The sequence below is a fragment of the Alexandromys fortis genome, unplaced genomic scaffold, assembly GCF_014885135.2.
Source record: "Alexandromys fortis isolate MF-2015 unplaced genomic scaffold, M_Fortis_MF-2015_v1.1 scaffold_346, whole genome shotgun sequence".
NCBI classification, from domain to species: Eukaryota; Metazoa; Chordata; class Mammalia; order Rodentia; family Cricetidae; genus Alexandromys; species Alexandromys fortis.
Window position 1 is genome coordinate 495,267 of NW_026068225.1, and position 17,382 is coordinate 512,648.

At 41.8% G+C, this 17,382-nt stretch overlaps 1 long non-coding RNA gene across 1 annotated transcript; it reads left to right on the top strand.

The window, feature by feature from the left end:
* Positions 1-7,958: 7,958 nt before the first annotated feature.
* LOC126493627 (uncharacterized) lies at positions 7,959-17,197 on the top strand. Its single transcript, XR_007589846.1, has 3 exons — positions 7,959-8,045; positions 8,779-9,299; positions 12,983-17,197. It is a non-coding gene; the product is annotated as an uncharacterized lncRNA (long non-coding RNA).
* The last annotated feature ends 185 nt before the right edge of the window (positions 17,198-17,382 follow it).

Sequence of the window (17,382 nt, forward strand, 5' to 3'; positions counted from 1 at the left end):
AATTGCCGATTAGGACAGCAGTCGCTTAAGGGGCAGCTACTGAATTTAATGAAAAACAAGGCAGCGATTGGCAGACTGTATTGGCAGACTGTTTGGAACTGGTAGAACTGGAAGTTGGATACAAGCATATCATGCTCCCTTTCTAGCCAGATAAGCACCCTGCTTCTCTCTTCAGACCAGTCTTGGAAGCTTCCTTCATGTATACCATCTCTTGTAATAGAAGGCCCCAATAAAAGTCTTCGGAATAATTCTTTATTGCTGGCTTATCTTTATAACAGGCAGAGTGCTGAGTTGATTCCATTTAGAGCAGACAGAACCCTGGGGCTTCCAGACACTCAGCAGGTACTCGGTAGTATCTCTTTCAGGGTGGGTGGAGAGTGACGTCCCAGTTTATGGGCCCTGGGAAACTCCCGAGGATGTTCTTGGCTTCCTCAGACAGGAAGCCACTGGAGAGTTCCAGCGAATGGGTGGGAACTGTGACTATGAATGACTGTAGAAAAGTTGAAAGAGAAAAAGTTTTGAGAAGAGCTCAGAAGGTAGAAGACAAAAGACTGCCAAGCGCCAAGGGAAGGGTTAGCAGAACCTCCCCTCCATGCCCTCACCCCCCCCCCCCCCCCCCCCCCCCCCCCCCCCCCCCCCCCCCCCCCCCCCCACTGCTGGGAAAGTTCTAGAGAGGGCCCTGACAGCAAAAGCTTGGAGATGGAATACCAGCTTTTGGGTACAAGGCCATTTGTCCATAAAGCCCAGAGAATTAAGCCTCTGACTTGAGTATTCAGGGTCGTAAGCTTCTAGTTCACAAGGCTTATTGCCAAAAGCCTCAATCTTAGAAAGTTCAGAGTAATAAATCCCGCAGTTTCAAAGCCTAGAGTCACAAGTCTATGACTTTCAAGGCCCAGAGCTACAAGCCTCTGAGTTGAAGAGCCCTTGGACATTGGACTCCCGATATTAAAGGAACTCTACCTTGCCTATTTATAATTTCCACAGGAACAGAGAAAAAAAAAAAAAACCACTCAGGTGGTGTGACCCTGGTAGCGTTCTCTAGGGAGTAGATTGAGCCACTTCCTAAAAGGCCTGAATCTTGTGTGTTGTAGTCATTTCTACATTCTGGAGTCTACCTCCGTTTACTTGTCGCTTAGTCTAAGAAGTGGTACCCATAGTTTGTGATGGCCACTACCTTTCTAGCATACTTTAAAATTTCCTTTCTTTTTTTAAATTTATTTATTTATTAAAGATTTCTGTCTCTTCCCCGCCACTGCCTCCCATTTCCTTCCCCCTCCCCCAATAAGGTCCCCCTCCCTCATCAGCCCAAAGAGCGATCAGGGTTCCCTGCCCTGTGGGAAGTCCAAGGACCACCCACCTCCATCCAGGTCTAGTAAGGTGAGCATCCAAACTGCCTAGGCTCCACAAAGGGCAGTAGGATCAAAAACCCATTGCCATTGTTCTTGAGTTCTCAGTAGTCCTCATTGTAATTTCCTTTCTTAGCAGTGAATTACCCTTTTACAAGGTTAACAGTTCCTTAAAGTTGCAATTTTGTGATTTCAGTGACTGTGTGGTTTCTGTCTCTTGTCTGAATCCTGATTGACAAAATTTATGCTAGAAGGAGTCCTGGGAGAGATACTCTAATACCTATACTTTTATTGCTTAGGCCTGAACCCATTGTTAATGGAAAACATAAGACTTGGAACCCATGGCACTCAATGGCATCAAATGATCACAAATGGTTGATTGTGAGGAAATGCCAACAGAGGCATGTACTTGGCAGCCCAAGTTGCTGCTGCACTTGACCCTGAGGGCAGCAAGGGGTGTGGTAAGGACTGTGGTGGACATTTCTGAGTGGAATGGAATCTTTACAGACAAGATGAAAAGCTAAGGTTCTTAAACGCTTGGCTCAGTTCTTGGCCTAATAAGATTTGATGCTATTAAAAGTTGAAGTTCAGCTGTCTAATTGCCAGATTACAGCATCATTGGAAATCACAGCTTGGCAGATTTTCTCATATGAAAGTTAAGCCTTTGATCCTGGAAAGAAGAACCTCAAACTTAAAACTGGGGCATACGGTCGGACTGAAATGAATTGACAACCTTGAATCCTGAAGTGGAGGGAGCTTGTCTTTCTCTGAGGAGTCTGGAGCAGGTACCACACAAAAAATGAGGTTGCATACTTTCCTTCAAAGTTGTTCCCAAGCCTTCCTGTTTTCACCATACACACCAGGAGGTCCAAGTACCTACGAGCATTGCTCAGGTGCTGAGTTCAGATTACCAGGAGATTCTTCAAGGAGTTACATGCCTGCCCTGCAGAGGAGTGTGGGCCAAGACATCCTGACCAATCAACAGACTCTGGATTCTTAAACACAATAGTTTTTGCTTAAGAATGTGCTTAAGGGGCTGGAGAGATGGCTCAGTGATTAAGAGCACTGCCTACCCTTCCAAAGGTCCTGAGTTCAGTTCCCAGCAACCACATGGTGGCTCACAACCATGTATAATGAGATCTGGTACCCTCTTCTGGCTTGCAGGCATACATGCAGACAGAATACCGAGAATACTGTATACATAATAAATAAATAGATTAAAAAAAAAAAAAAAGACTGTGCTTAAGAGCCAGGTGGTGGTGGCCCTGCCTTTAAACTCAGCACTTGGGAGGTGGGCAGATCTCTGTGAGTTCAAGGCCAGTCTGGTCTACAAGAGCTAGTAGTTCCAGGACAGGCTTCAAAGCTCAGGGACAAAAACAAAAACAAAAACAAAAACAAAAAAAACAAAAAAAACAAAAAAAAAGGAATGTGCCTAAGTTGGTCCTGTACTTAATGTTAAGACTCTTAAATAGAAGAATTCAGTTTAGTGAAACATATCCATGGTGACGGTTGTCTTCTGTAGCACTTGTCAGCATCACGCCCTGCATTGCCAGTAGCAAGTTAAACACTTGTAGCTTTCCGGCTCCATCACTGGTACTTCGCTGTCTTGACAAAGTCCTGGTGGAAGAAACAGGGCATCTGGCACAGGCAGTCTCTTTAATCTCTGAGATTTGCTCTAAGTGTTCTGAGTGCTGAGTCATCTTTATTAAATGCCTGGGATCAGGCCATTGTTCTGAGCCAGAGCGTGTGTTTGCCCTAGGTCTTGACCACTGAACATAAGCGCTGTGGACATAAACTTTCTTATTTTACGGAGGGATGCACAGTTAGAGTTGTGTAAACAGAGTATTTACAATTGGTATCCATCAGCAGTACTCCATCCCAAGAGTCTCCTCGGCAGGTAGAGCTATTTCACAATTAACAACTAAAATTCTTTGCTAAAATTTGACTGGTAGATCGAAAGCCCAAAATTTATTTATTTTTCTTGTTGGGCTCTACTTTGCTGTATCTAAGTGTGTAGTCAATTCTCATCAGTAAGCACTCAGTCTTCATTTGCATCTCATCTTATTGAGAGAAAACCCTGGATTCTGAAAACCAAACCAAAGGTACAGGCCTCATGCATACCTGTGAATTTTGCCCTGCTGAATGACAGGCCCATCTCTGATCAGTATCCTTGCGGAAAGGTAACTGGGCAGGGTAGGTGTCTGGTTTATAGACAAACATTTCTAGTGGAGGATAGACAATGGGAAGAAAGTACTTCTATTTAAAGGTCTAAGAGGGAATGCCAATGGTATTGACTTTTTTTTTTTTTGTTTTTGTTTTTTGTTTTTTGAGACAGGGTTTCTCTGTGGCTTTGGAGCCTGTCCTGGAACTAGCTCTGTAGACCAGGCTGGTCTTGAACTCACAGAGATCCGCCTGCCTCTGCCTCCCGAGTGCTGAGATTAAAGGCGCGCCACCATTGCCTGGCTTGACTTCTTATATACAGATAGATTTACTTAATATTTCAGCAGAGTTTCTGAATTATTTGATATTAAAACTAGTTTCAAAACTAAATTATTCATATACTTTATCTACCAATTCATCTATCTATCCATCCAATAACCAGTTTGCCAGAGTGTACAAAACACTGGTATAAAGTTCCTCCAAACTTTCAGCTAAATATTCTTTTCCTTTTTTCTCTCCCTTTTATCTTCTTTCCATTCTTTTGCCTTTTCTCCCCCTTTAAAACTTGCTTTTTTCTCTCTCTCTTCCTCTTTCTGTCTGTCTGTCTTCCCTCCCTCCCTCCCTTCTTTTCTCTTTCTTGCTTTCTTTCTTTCCTTTCTATATGCAAGTATTTGTCTATTAAGTTTAGATGACCCAAATCAAGAAGGCTCAGGTTTTGAGTCGTCTTTGTGTGTGTAGAGTCTGCATTTTGCTTTCGGCACTAACAAAACCTACTAGGCTGGGTATGTCGGTGGTCAGGTGAACATACTACAGTGTGGGACAGCTGGAGGTACGGGGATAACACAGGCAATGCTAGGTTTTCTTCTCAGGTTAAGTCCATAGTGTTGGACTCAGAGTTCTCACAGCATGCTCTTTCAAAATTGACTTTTATTCTCCTTCGGCATAAGTAAAAGCCTCACTTCCCCACGAAACAACCTTAGTTTTCAGGACTGTCTCTGTCCAGTTACCATTCCCACGAGAAGTCTAGTTACATACAATTATGTCATTCAACAGAAAATAGCTCGGAACTTCCCCCAGTAAGGCCAATCCGTGAAAATGCAAAGCCCCGTGCTTATTTTTTTCTTATTTATTTATTTATTTATTTATTTATTTATTTATTTATTTAATTATTTATTTATTGACGATTTCTGTCTCTTCCCCGCCACTGCCTCCCATTTCCCTCCCCCTAAAAAGTCCCTCTCCCTCGTCAGCCCAAAGAGCAATCAGGGTTTCCTGCCCTGTGGGAAGTCCAAGAACCACCCACCTCCATCCAGGTCTAGTAAGGTGAGCATCCAAACTGCCTAGGCTCCCACAAAGCCAGTATGTGCAGTAGGATCAAAAACCCATTGCCATTGTTCTTGAGTTCTCAGTAGTCCTCATTGTCTGCTATGTTCAGCGAGTCCGGTTTTATCCCAGGCTTTTTCAGACCCAGGCCAGCTGGCCTTGGTGAGTTCCCAATATTGTTAAGCTAGAACAGACCTTGAGCGCTGGAGGACCCAAGTTTTGTTGTTCCCATAGCTGCCTATCACATGGCCTCTTTTATTTGACCAGGCTTGGCATTTAAAGGGTCAGGTGAGCATACTCTGCATGAGCAAATAATACTGACTTTTCTAGTTTTCTTTACAAGCCAGAGTTTTTGTATTTCAGTCTTTGGTGCTGAATCAGAGCCAGAGACTGTGGGTCAAAGGAGGAAGCAACAGAGAAGGACACAGATGAGATATTAGGTCCATGCCAGACTGCTTCATAGGAGGAATTTGGGAAGGATAAAACCTTTAGACTGTTTTGAACCACATTCCCTCTGCAGAACAAGTAGAGGATCCCTGGGATAAGAGGTGCATTTGGAAACCTGAGTTATACCCGAGGGCTTCCTGACACCCCCAGCCACGGGGCATGCTGAAAATTAACCCAATCAGCTATGGGGCTAGCGGCAATAAGAAGTGTTTGTAGTGACTTGAAAATCATATATATTGTTTCATGTGTCTGAGTATTTTGCCTGCATGTACGTTTGTGCACTGTGTGTATGCCTGGTGCTCACAGGGCCTTGAAGATGGTGCCTGACTCCTTTGAGCTGACTGGAGTTACTGACAGCTGTGAGCTGCCAGGTGGGTGCTAGGAATTGAACCCAAGTTCTCTAGAAGAGCAGCCAATGCTCTAACCCCTGAACCATCACTCCAGCACCACTGCCCCTTGAAATTCTTAATTTACTTACTTATTTGATGAGTATCTGTGAATGCTTGCACGCACGTGCTGTGGAATTATCTTTCTGTACGCTCTGAAAATGTGTCCCGCTCATCGCTAATAAAAAGCTGATTGGCTGATAGCTAGGCAGGATTTTCAGGGCAGAGGGAATGCTGGGGAGAAGAAAGGGGGTGTAGTTTAAGGGGACGCCATGAAATGCAGAGCAAGCAGGATGGGAAGTGCTTACATGAGGTGAATGAGCCTTGGGACAGCACACAGAAGGATAGAAATGGGTTAATTTAAGTTATGAAGCTAGATAAGAATGAGCACACGCTGGTACCAAGCATTTATAATTAATAAGAAGTCTCTGTGTGGTTGTGTGGGAGCGGCTGCCGGGGCATAGAGAAATTCCACCCACATGTATGTCTGTGCATGGTGCCTGTCCGTTACAGACAGTTCTGAGCTGTATGTGGGTTCTGGGAATTGTGCTTTGTTACTCTGGAAGAGCAGTCAGGGCGCTTAACCTCTAAGTCATATGCAGTGTTTTGAAAACTTAGATAGGCTTTCTGAGTCTCTTTTCTGTTTGATTGTTTCTTCATCCCTTTTCCAGTGACATGTCGCCTCACTCTAATTGAATAAGAAAAAGAACATTTAGCTGGTGTGTTGGTGAGAAATGTAAGAAATGGCAACACTGGGTGACGGAGACACTGGGTAGGAGCCGAGAAGCTTACCAGCCAGTAGAAATAAAGGGATAAATGCTGGACAGAAATCAGCCCCGTCATAATCCTTTCCTTTTTCTGTGATCTGCTGAGAATGTGATAATTAGCTTTGGGTAAAGCTGGAATACAGGCTGCCAAGACCTTTGTCACTCTTCCCTTCTCAGAAAAGAGAATCTTTTGTGCCAGAAGGTGTTCACTAAGCAATTTGTGTCTAAGACCAAAAGAGCTGGGGCTGGAAGTAGATGCAGATAGAGGGAGTAGCAGCTGCAGATCCCTTTTCTATTGGTTCTTGAGTCCCCCCTTTCCCAATGGCCTTGGTCCCCAGGATGGCATTGTTGGGGGGTGTTCAAATCTTACAGAGAGCAGGATGTAGTGGGATATTCAGGTCTTGGGGGGGGGGTTTCCCAAAGGAGGCAGTGATACTCTAGGCATTTCCTCTCTTTTCTTCTGGCCGTGAAGTGAGTAAGTTTTGCCACAATGTGTTTCCTCACCACAGACCCCAAACAACAGCCATCATGGGCCGGAACCATCAAAACTGGGAACCAAACAAACCATTCTCTTTATAATTTTTCAGTTATTTTTCATACTGACATAAACTACTGTACTTCCTCACAAACAAAACAGCATATACTTGGCATGTACACACAGATTGCAGGTTAACAAACATATAGCTAAATTTCAGTCTAGGAAACCTTGATCCCGAGGCTAGAAAAGTACCTCAGAGGAGGGTTCAGGGGAGAAATAAGATTGAAGGGAGCTCTTGGAACATGGGAGAGGGGAAGGCAAACGGGTGTCTCTGTAGGGAAGAGCAGCTTGAGTAAATGAAGAAGAGACTAATTATACTTGGGACAAAGCTTGAGTCAGTCTGCATAAAGTGGAAGTTACAGGGGGAGAGGCCAGGTGCTGGCTCTGTCAAATGTGAGAGCTCAGGGAGGTAAAGGGCGGTAGATGTGGATTTCAGTGTGTCCCAGACACCAAAGGGATCATTTCCCGCCGGTAGAAGTGCAATCTTTGTACAGACACGCAGTCCTAGCAGATTTCAGATGGCTCAGCCAAAGTTATACAGTTCTAGAGTGGGGACTACTCTGTCTTTTAAAGTCTATTAACCTCCAGGAGACCATCATGAATAATGTAGGCACCAAGGCATCTCTCTGTATGCCCACACCCATGTACTTTTCATTGGTTGTTTGTATTTTGAGACAGGGTCTCCCTACATAGACCTGGCTATCTAGAACTCGTTATATAGACCAGACTGGCCTCACACTCATAGAGATCCAGCTGGCTCTGCCTCCTGAGTGGTGGGACTAATGCTGTGTGCCATCAACCCTGGCTCTGCAGGCTTTTCCTTAGGATGAAAACACAGGAAACACTCAAAGCACCCACATTTAAAACAAAGACTGAAGGTTCTCAAAGCAACTAATAAATAGCAGTTTATCCTTGGACTTGGTTTTATGCCAAGGGAGGAAAGCACAAGCAGCGGAGGGAATGAGGAGGAGGTGAAGAATGGAGAAAGACAAGAGGGGAGTGGGAAGGGATGAGAACGAGGAAAACATCCAAGGAAACATCCAAGGAAAAAGATGTGCAGCGTGGAGTGATCAGTGAGGTGCGTGCTGGGCACAGGGGGGATGTGGTGGCCAGAATTCCTTTGGGTTTTCTTGGGCAAAGGGCAGGAGAGGGGGTCACTTCTGCTTTAGTAGGCACCCCAGATAATGGGCAGTTCTGAGTAGCGCCTTTTAGCTTTTTATCTTTCATCTTTACTGTTTGTTTTTGGTAACCAGTGAATTTTCTCATGGAGTTGTGAATTCTTGAAGATTTAGTGATTTATATTAGATTATATAAATAGAGCCTGTATTTTGCTTTGGTAGACTTAAATATAATCTATATTATTATTACTTTTATTATTGTCTCAAGCCAAGATAGGCATCAATCTTGGTACGTAGCCAAGGATGACTTTGGATGTGTGTTCCTTCTGCCTCTACCTACTGAATGCTGGGATTACTGCCATGTGAGACAAGTCTTTTTTTTTTTCTTTCCCGGCTCTGGGGAATCAAACCCAGGGCTTTGTTTGACAAACACTCTACCATCTAAGTTATCTTCCTAGCCTATGTTAATTATTTCAAAAACCCATTCGAGAATGCTACATTTCACAATGTTTATAGACTTTGCTTGAAGACAATGTTTTTAAAAAGGTGGGTTTGTTTATTTAGTCTCTTTAGGACTTGATATAAAAAGCACAAGACATAAGAAGGTAAAATGAGAAGTTTCATTTCTGCAGAAAATATGGGTGTATTGTTTATTAAAGAGCTCTGAATAAAATGCTTGACTCTTATTTGCAGGAGGAAGGGAACAAGGCCCAGCGTTCTATGAGGAAGACAATAATGTTCTGTTTGAAGAGTTCGCTGTTGGACAGTGTTGTCTCACGTCGTCCTGAAGAACAGCATCATCTTCAAGCAAAATGGAATCAAGGACGGACATACTGTGTTCCTTGGCCAGGAAGAGGACTAATTTCATGGCTTATAAGCTATACATTTGGTGGTCTGGGGCAGGTTCACATTGTTTTAAGGGTGTACTTGTCTGTGTTAGATCAAGGATGGGGTTTTGTATTTCCTTTGAAACCCGTTTGTTTGCACAAAGCATGCATGCTAAGCTGTTTGTAATAGGCTTTGTTTTCTCACAGCACTGAGAACAGATCCTGGGCCCTTGCCCAGGTTTTCATACTAAATGGAACCACACGGTGCACAGAACTGTGAACTTGGAGGCCAGTCACCTAGACTGCAATTCAGTTTTATGCTTGTTAAACCCATGAACTTGAACAAAACTTTGGCCTTTCAGCTTCCTCATATCCACCCAGAAAACGGTGAGTAACCTCTTCTCTTTACTGGGTCAGTTTAAGACTTCACAGAGAATGTAAGCCATCTTCTATGAGCTGTAACTGCTATAGAAATGTAATACCTGTTTACACACTTGCCACTTGTACAGTGAACTTCCCCATTCTTTAGCTGGGTCAGCCTCGGGGTCAGGAGAGAGCCCACACAGTGTGACTAGGGACCAAGGCGGGACCAAGCCTGGACCTGCCTCTGCTTGTTCTCTTCTGAACCGGAACGACTTGCAGTATCTTGCCTGTTTTCCTTAGATTTTTAAGACAGGCCTCTAGAGATCTGTACTGCAGAGGCCATGGAGTATTGATCCCTGCTATTTGCATATTTATTTTTTCCAGAGAATTATGTTAGATGCTAGGGAGTCAGAAATTATTGTTTATTTTTAAGAAGCCTCAGTCTGGTTAAGGAGAGAGACCACAAAATAAGCAGACCGATTGTAAGTTGTGGTAAGTGCTAGGATGGATACAAAGCAGTTGTGATGGAAGATGGAGTAGGTGGGAGATTTACTTCGGGTGGTGTGAGGCCTCCAATAGCATGGACCTGAGGGAGAAAAGCTGCCCATGCAGAGATCTGAGATAAGAACTTTCTAGGCATAGAGAACTCTGTGTGGGAAGACCCTGGGGCTCAAGGAGTCTTCTAACAGACAAATGAAAGCTGCCTAAGGGGGAGAGGACAGTGGTCCAGGTGAGCCGGGAGGAGTGGAGTGAGCCAAGCTGTGGAGTGTGGGATTTCAAGATCATCTCACTGTCTCTGTCTCAAATTATTACCTCAAAATGTTTGCGCCCTCCCTTGTTTTTTCTGAGACAGGGTGGCTTTGGTGCCTGCCTGGAACTAGCTCTTGTAGACCAGACTGGCCTCAAATTCATAGAGATCTGCCTGCCTCTACCTCCCGAGTGCTGGGATTAAAGGCGTGCGCCACCACCGCCCAGCTGCGTTTGACTTTCTAATCAAAATATGGGAGATGGCCTTATTTCCCCCACCTGCTTAAATACTGGACTGCATATCAGTCCCCAGAACCTACCAGTACTGTTTTCAAATATCTTTGTAAATCCATTCAGTCATCTTAACCTCATCGTTGTTACCCTAGTTGAAGCCGTTGTTCCCTTTGCTCCAGATACTGTAGACGTCCGTGTAGCAGTGTCCTGGCAAAAGCCTCATGGTGAGGGCGTTGGGGAAGGCCTAACTTGTAGCACATGAAAGTTTCCTTGGTGTCAATATGAACACCCTGGACTATCTGTCTACCAACACAGTGCTCTTAAACATGGCATCCGGAAGATTTACAAGTTGACCTTCTGATACCCTAACAAGCTGGCGACACTATGCCATCACCTAGGTGTGTCTACTTTTTCTTTCAGTACACACCCAGAATAATCTTTTTAAGAGCTAGCTGCATGCTGATCATTTATCCTCAGTGCCATCTATATACTGTGTTATGACTTTTGGCTTTGTCATGAACTGGCCAGAGATATCAAGAAATGTCAGGCTCTTTGGTCTTAGGTACTTGTTGAGAATTTTTGGCTAAAGCCAGAATTAACAAGCAAATCTTCACCTCAAGTCTTTGAGCAACTCTTAGGAGGGTGGATTAGCTTCTTTGTGACACTGGGTGTGTATACCAGCTTTCCATTACTGTATACCCGACACAATCACCTTGTAGATGGAGGGTATATATTTTGGCTCCCAGTTTTGGATGTGTGACTCCATAGTCAGGCAGGTCCACTGGTATCAGGCCTCTTGGAAATGACAGATGGCATTGTCAAAAAACTCCCGACAGAACAAAACCGCTCACTTCATGGCTGGGAAGCAAGAGGTAAAGAAACAAGAGAAACCAGTTCCTACAATTCTCTTTGACAGCATGCTCCCAATAACCCAAACAGCTTCCACTCAGCTCCACTATGAAAGGTTCCATCCCCTCCAAGGAACACCAAAATGGGGCTCAAGCCTTTAACAAGTAGGCATTTGGGGCAGGGGACTTAAGACCCAAACGGTAGCAACCAGTGTAGGGATGCCAAAGTATCCTTAGCTGTTGCTGTTTACATTTTATATTGAATTAGGAAAAAGTGTGTTTTGTTAATTGATGGTGGAGTTAAAAAATTTTCATTTTAATCATATTGAGTTACAATTTTTAATTTCAAATGCTTCCAGGTGTTTTTATTTTCCACAAGTCTTAATTTGAAATATAGACAAATGTTCATTTTATAGGTGATGATTCAGTTCAAGATAACCTGATGGGCATGCTTGTCTTCTACTTTTGTTTATTTTATTTTTAAAGTTCTTTTTTTTTTAGGTCGGCATACAAAGTATTGGTTTTTCATGGGATATTCATGCATGTGCCACTTCACCTTGCTCTCCACTGTTCCCCTCCCATAATCCATTGCTCTATTTTCTATCTTCTTTGAGATCTCTTTTTGCTTTCCCGTAATACTTTCTATTTTTATGTCTTTCCTTGTGCTAATTTATTTATGTGTGTGTGTGTGCTCGTGTGTGTGTGTACATGCATGTGTGTCATAGTGTGCTTCGAGAGGTCAGAGAATAACTTGCTAGAGTCAGTGTCTTCTACCATGTGGGTCCTAGGGGTTGAACTAAGACCATCAGTTGTGTCAGTAAGTATCTTTACCTGCTATCTTGGTGGCCCTAATTTCTAGATTTTCAGGACATGCTCAAGTGCATTGATAATTTCCTGTTTCTAAATTCCCTATCTGGAATTAGAAGGGGTCGAACGTTTTCAACACAAATGCCAAGTGTTTAAAGATAATAAAATGCTAATGACCCCAATTTGATCATTGCGCAGTATATGCATTTATTGAGTTACTACACTATACCCTGAAAGTATGTACACCTATTATGCATCAGTTTAAAAAATGGTCTGTGGAGATGTTGGATTTAAAGGTTAGAAGGATAAAGTCTGACAAAAAAGAAGAGATGAAAAGGCATCCAGAATGAACAAGCAGAGATGGAATGCATTTTTCTGTCATCTGAAGAATGAGAACATCTGATAGACTTCACAAACACATCTTTGAGTCAGTGAAGTCTTTGAATCATTGTGTAAGGCTCCCATTGACTTCACTCGATTACCCATAATATCCTCCCCCAACCTGGGCTTAACTCTGCCCAAGCGTAGAAATGCAGCTAACACTCCCACACTCTGCTAGTCTCTCCCAAAAGCTGGCTTATCACAAACTTCATGATCATAGTATAAGCAGAGAATTAGGATAGAATAGTGACAAGGCCCTGTCCTTACTTCTCTCTATGAAGTATCATAATCTTTCAGCATATGATACATGGTGGCTAGAATAGGGTCATTCCACCCCTGCTTAGAGTCAATGCTCAATTCTTTTTTAATGGATTTGAGAGAGAGAGAGAGAGAGAGAGAGAGAGAGAGAGAGAGAGAGAGAGAGAGAATCCTGATAGTGTTTCTTTAGGCAAGGACAGTTGTTACCAAGTCTCCTTTTGAGCAAGAGAAGGAAGTAGAATATTCTCTCTCTCTCTCTCTCTCTCTCTCTCTCTCTCTCTCTCTCTCTCTCTCTCTCCTCTCTCTCTCTCACACACAGAGTAGAATATTATGTTACATACACAAGCACATAATTAATTGCTACCAATGTTTGAATAATGCTTCATAGCTTCCATAGTATATTGATACCAATATTCTTTCTTCTTTCAACAGTCCTATAAAATTACCCAGTGTGTAAGAAAGCGAACGAAAACTCATCAGATAATTTAGTTGAAGTCAAACTACTGGTGACAGAGCAAGGACATCAGTGTGCATTCTACCACAAGCCATTCTTGGAGTCATTTCTCCTGCTCCTGTGTTTGCTATGTGGTTAGCATGGAGCTAGAAATCTTGCATCAGGCCTGTCAAACACATTGGAATTAGCAGAGTTTCATATTTCTCTCAGCTTGAGCAACTTTCTGGTAAGAATGTGAAACTCGGGACTCTTTACTTTTTACATCTCTGTGGATTGTAACAACGCACTTCTACCATGGTGCTTGGTAAAAGAACATGTTTAATTCTCCTTAGACTTTTACAGACTCACAAACAACTTTAGCAGACTGAAGTATTTATTATCCTTTAAACTAAAATGTATTTTGTCTTATACACTAGTGTGCTGATTTATAAAAAGAACAGTCTTAGTCTTGGAGATTTCAGTCCATAGCCAACTGACCATGTAGCTTCGGGTGGGGGGGACAGCTTATCATTGCAGAGATGTGGGGAGTAAACACATCATCCATCTCTCTGGGTATGAAAGAGAGGGAGGAAGAGGGCATCCTTTGAGAGCAAATTTTCATGAACCTAAAACTTCTTAGGCTTTACCTCTTAAAGATCCCACTTCTCCCATAGTGCCAGGCTAGTGAATAAGCCGTATTACACGGGCCTTTAAATGACATTCCAGATTTGAGCTAAAGCAGCTGGTAAGGGGTCTTTAGCTGTGATTTCTTAGTTCTTCCAGAATGAGAACATTCTGTTACTCTACTGGACAGCATGTGCCAAGATGTTGCTTAGTAAAACCAAATGGTCTTGGCCTAAAAACAACTCCAAACAGGCAGCCAGGGTTCAACAGAGAGACCACTCAGACAACCTTTAGCATTCAAAACAAAACCAACCCTTTAGACAATAAACCAACACAAATTCCACAGGAATTAGGGAATTAAAATTAAACGCGTGATATAAAACAAACAGAACAGAAATCAATAGATGGAAGAACATTTGAATATTATATGATATTTGAATTGGTAGCCTAATTATAAACATTATTAAAGAAACCATAATGAACAGATTTGAAAATATGAGAAAAACTAAAATCTACATGCCAGAAAACAAATAAAATTAAGATACAAATAATATGTGCAGCAAAATATGTCTATAGTAAAATATTGCTCTTTTTGTTTTGGACAGAGTCTCACTGTGAAGTCCTAGGTGACCTGGAACTTGCCATGTACTCCAGGCTGGCCTCAGGCTCACAGACATCCACCCACCTGTCTCTGCTCCCAAGTGCTGGGATTAAAAGAGTGTGCCACCATACCAGAAACCATATGATTCTTTTTTCAATATTTATTGTATTTATTTATGTTTGCATATCTGTGTGAGTATATACGCACCTGTGGGTTTGAGTGTACACACAGAAGCCAGAAAAGGGCATCTTATTTCTTGGAGCTGAAGCTATAAGTGTTTGTGGAATAGCCGGATGCTATGTGGGTGCTGGAATCTGAACTCTGACCCTTAGGATTGTGCAGCAAGCACTTTTAACCACTCATCCCCAGCTGTGACGCAGAAGGTACATTCACAAAGAAAGGAATGAATGTGTCTGGTGAATACACTTGGAAGTCAAAGATGTGCACCTAAAAATTACAGAGGTATTTTTTTTTACCTTCTCAGATTTCTTGGGGGGCATACTTGATGTTATATGATGCTGGCAGAAGCAAAAGTTTCTGGAGGCAAAACAAACAAACAAACAAAAAAACCCCCCAAAACCCAAAAAACTTATTTCCTTCACCTTAGCTGGATCTATATGAGGAATATGAACTTTTCAAAATGCTTGTTTTTCTTCTTGGGTTAGGGGCATACTGTGCTCCCGTGTTGGAAAATTGGTTTTAAACAAATTTATTTCAAGCAAGTTTTCCTGAAATCAATTTTTGTTTAATGTAATTCCAAGTACACTGACAAAGTGATTTAACTTCCCTTTTATGTTCTGAGTTAAGTGTTTTCTTGGGCTGCATAAAATTTTATGATGGGAGAGATAGGAAATAAGAAGATCGAAATAGAAACAATGGGTATGAAAGCTGTGTGCAGTGGAATGTTAATTTATAAAGCCACACACATGTAAGGATGGTTCTGAATGGGGTATGCAGATGGGACAGACAGAGGGAAACAGTATATGTGAGAAATGACTGAAATGAAGAAAACATATTCAAAAGATGATATAAGGTGGTTGACATCTTGGGCAATAGAAGAGATAAAAAATCTAAGCATTCAACAAAACAAGTCTCAAATGGAATCGAGTAAGTGTGGAGAAATGACGCATGAGCGGAACCAGATTCCATCCTGTTCTTCTGTGTTAGACAAGATGCTGCTTTCAATTAAGAGTTTAACATCCTAACTGGCAAAAATGGGAAGGTGCACTCATAAAAGACGTTCTGTTTTTCTGTAAAACTGCTGTAGGATAAGTTTTATAAGTAATATACACACTTGCTATAGCTGAATCACAATTAATAAACTCTACCTGCTTGAGTACCTGTTTGGCAGTCTTTGTTAGCTGTCTATTGGAAATTGGCTCATTGCTCCCTTTAAGAATTTTACTTTTTAGCTCAAGATTTCCCATAAGAATATTATAATTAGGCTTCAGCCATTGTATATCAGATTAAGTTTGTAAACTATCTTCCTTTTACGTTGTAAGTCTTTCAAGTTTACAGGAAAATGGAAAAAAGAAAGCACATTCAACTAATGATCCTGGCATAACTGAGCATCAACATGTAGAAGAATGAAAATAGATCCATATTAATCGCTATGCACAAAACTCAAATCTAAATGAATGAAAGACCTCAGCATGAAACCAACAATATTGAACCTCATAGAAGAAAAGTTAAAAGTACACTAAAATGCATTGACACTTCTTAAACACAGCCTCAGTGGCACAGACATTGAGAGAAACAATTAATAAATGAGATCTTAAACTGAGAAGCTTCTGTATAGCAAAGGACATAATATCAGCCTATAGAATGGAAAAATATCTTTACTAATCACTAATCCACTCCAAAAACATACAAAGAACTCAGGAAATTAGTCATCAAAAGAACAAACAATCCAATAAAAACACATGGTGCAGACCTAAACTGAAAACTCTCAACAGATGAACCCAAAATGACTAAAAGACACTTAAAAGATGCTCAACATCCTTAGCCATCAGAAAAATACAAATAAAAACTCTGAGATTCCATCTTATCCCTGTAAGAATGACCAAGATTAAAAACACTGCTGATAACTTATGCTGAAGAGGATGTGGGGTAAAGAAAAAACTCCATTGCTGGTGGAAGTGCAAACTGGCACAGCTGCTTTGGATCCTAGTATGGGGATTTCTCAGAAAATTAGGTAACAATCTACCTTAAGACTCAGTGATACCACTTTTGGGCCTATACACAAAAGATGCTCAACCATACCATAAGGACATGTACTCAACGATGTTCACAGCAGAATTATTTTGTCATAGCCAGGATCTGAAAACAACCCAAATGCTCCCCTTTTACACAGATAAATAAATGAGCTGAGGTAGAAATCAGAGAAACATCACCCTTTACAAATAGCTACAGAGAAATCTGCAGATTCAGTGCAAATGCCCATTAAAATCACAGCAAAATTATTCACAGACCTCGAAAGAACAATCCTCAACTTCATAAGGAAAACAAAACTCAGGATAACCTAAATAATCCTAAACAATCCTATACAACCAAGGAACTGCTGAATGCATCACAATCTCTGACTTTAAACTTCATTACAGAGCCACAGTACTGAGAACAGCTTGATATTGGCATAAAAATTGATATGAGGACCAAGGGAACTGATATCAATCCACCTTGGATATCAATCTACATGTCTACGAACTGCAGATTTTTGACAAAAATTGTGAAATGGAAAAGAAGCATATTTAACCTGCTTGTTTATTTTTTACAGACCTTTAACTGTCCTGAAACGGAAGATTTAGGGATGATATTTAGGTAACAGATGAATAGTAGGAAGACCTGACTCAGAGTTCCACCCCAGGCACGGGTAAAGATATGTTCCCATTCTGTTCAGGGGTATGTGCAGGCATGAGGAGTAAAGAAGTCTGTCCATTGACCAAGGGCCATGACTAGTCTTCAAGATTTGGCCACACCAAGTTCTCCTTAGAATCTCAGAGTGCTACATATTAGAGTACTACTCAGCAGTAAAAAACAAGGACTTCTTGAAGTTTGCAGGCAAATGGATGGAAATAGAAAACACTATCCTGAGTGAGGTAAGCCAGACCCAAAAAGAGGAACATGGGATGTACTCACTCATATTTGGTTTCTAGCCATAAATAAAGGACATTGAGC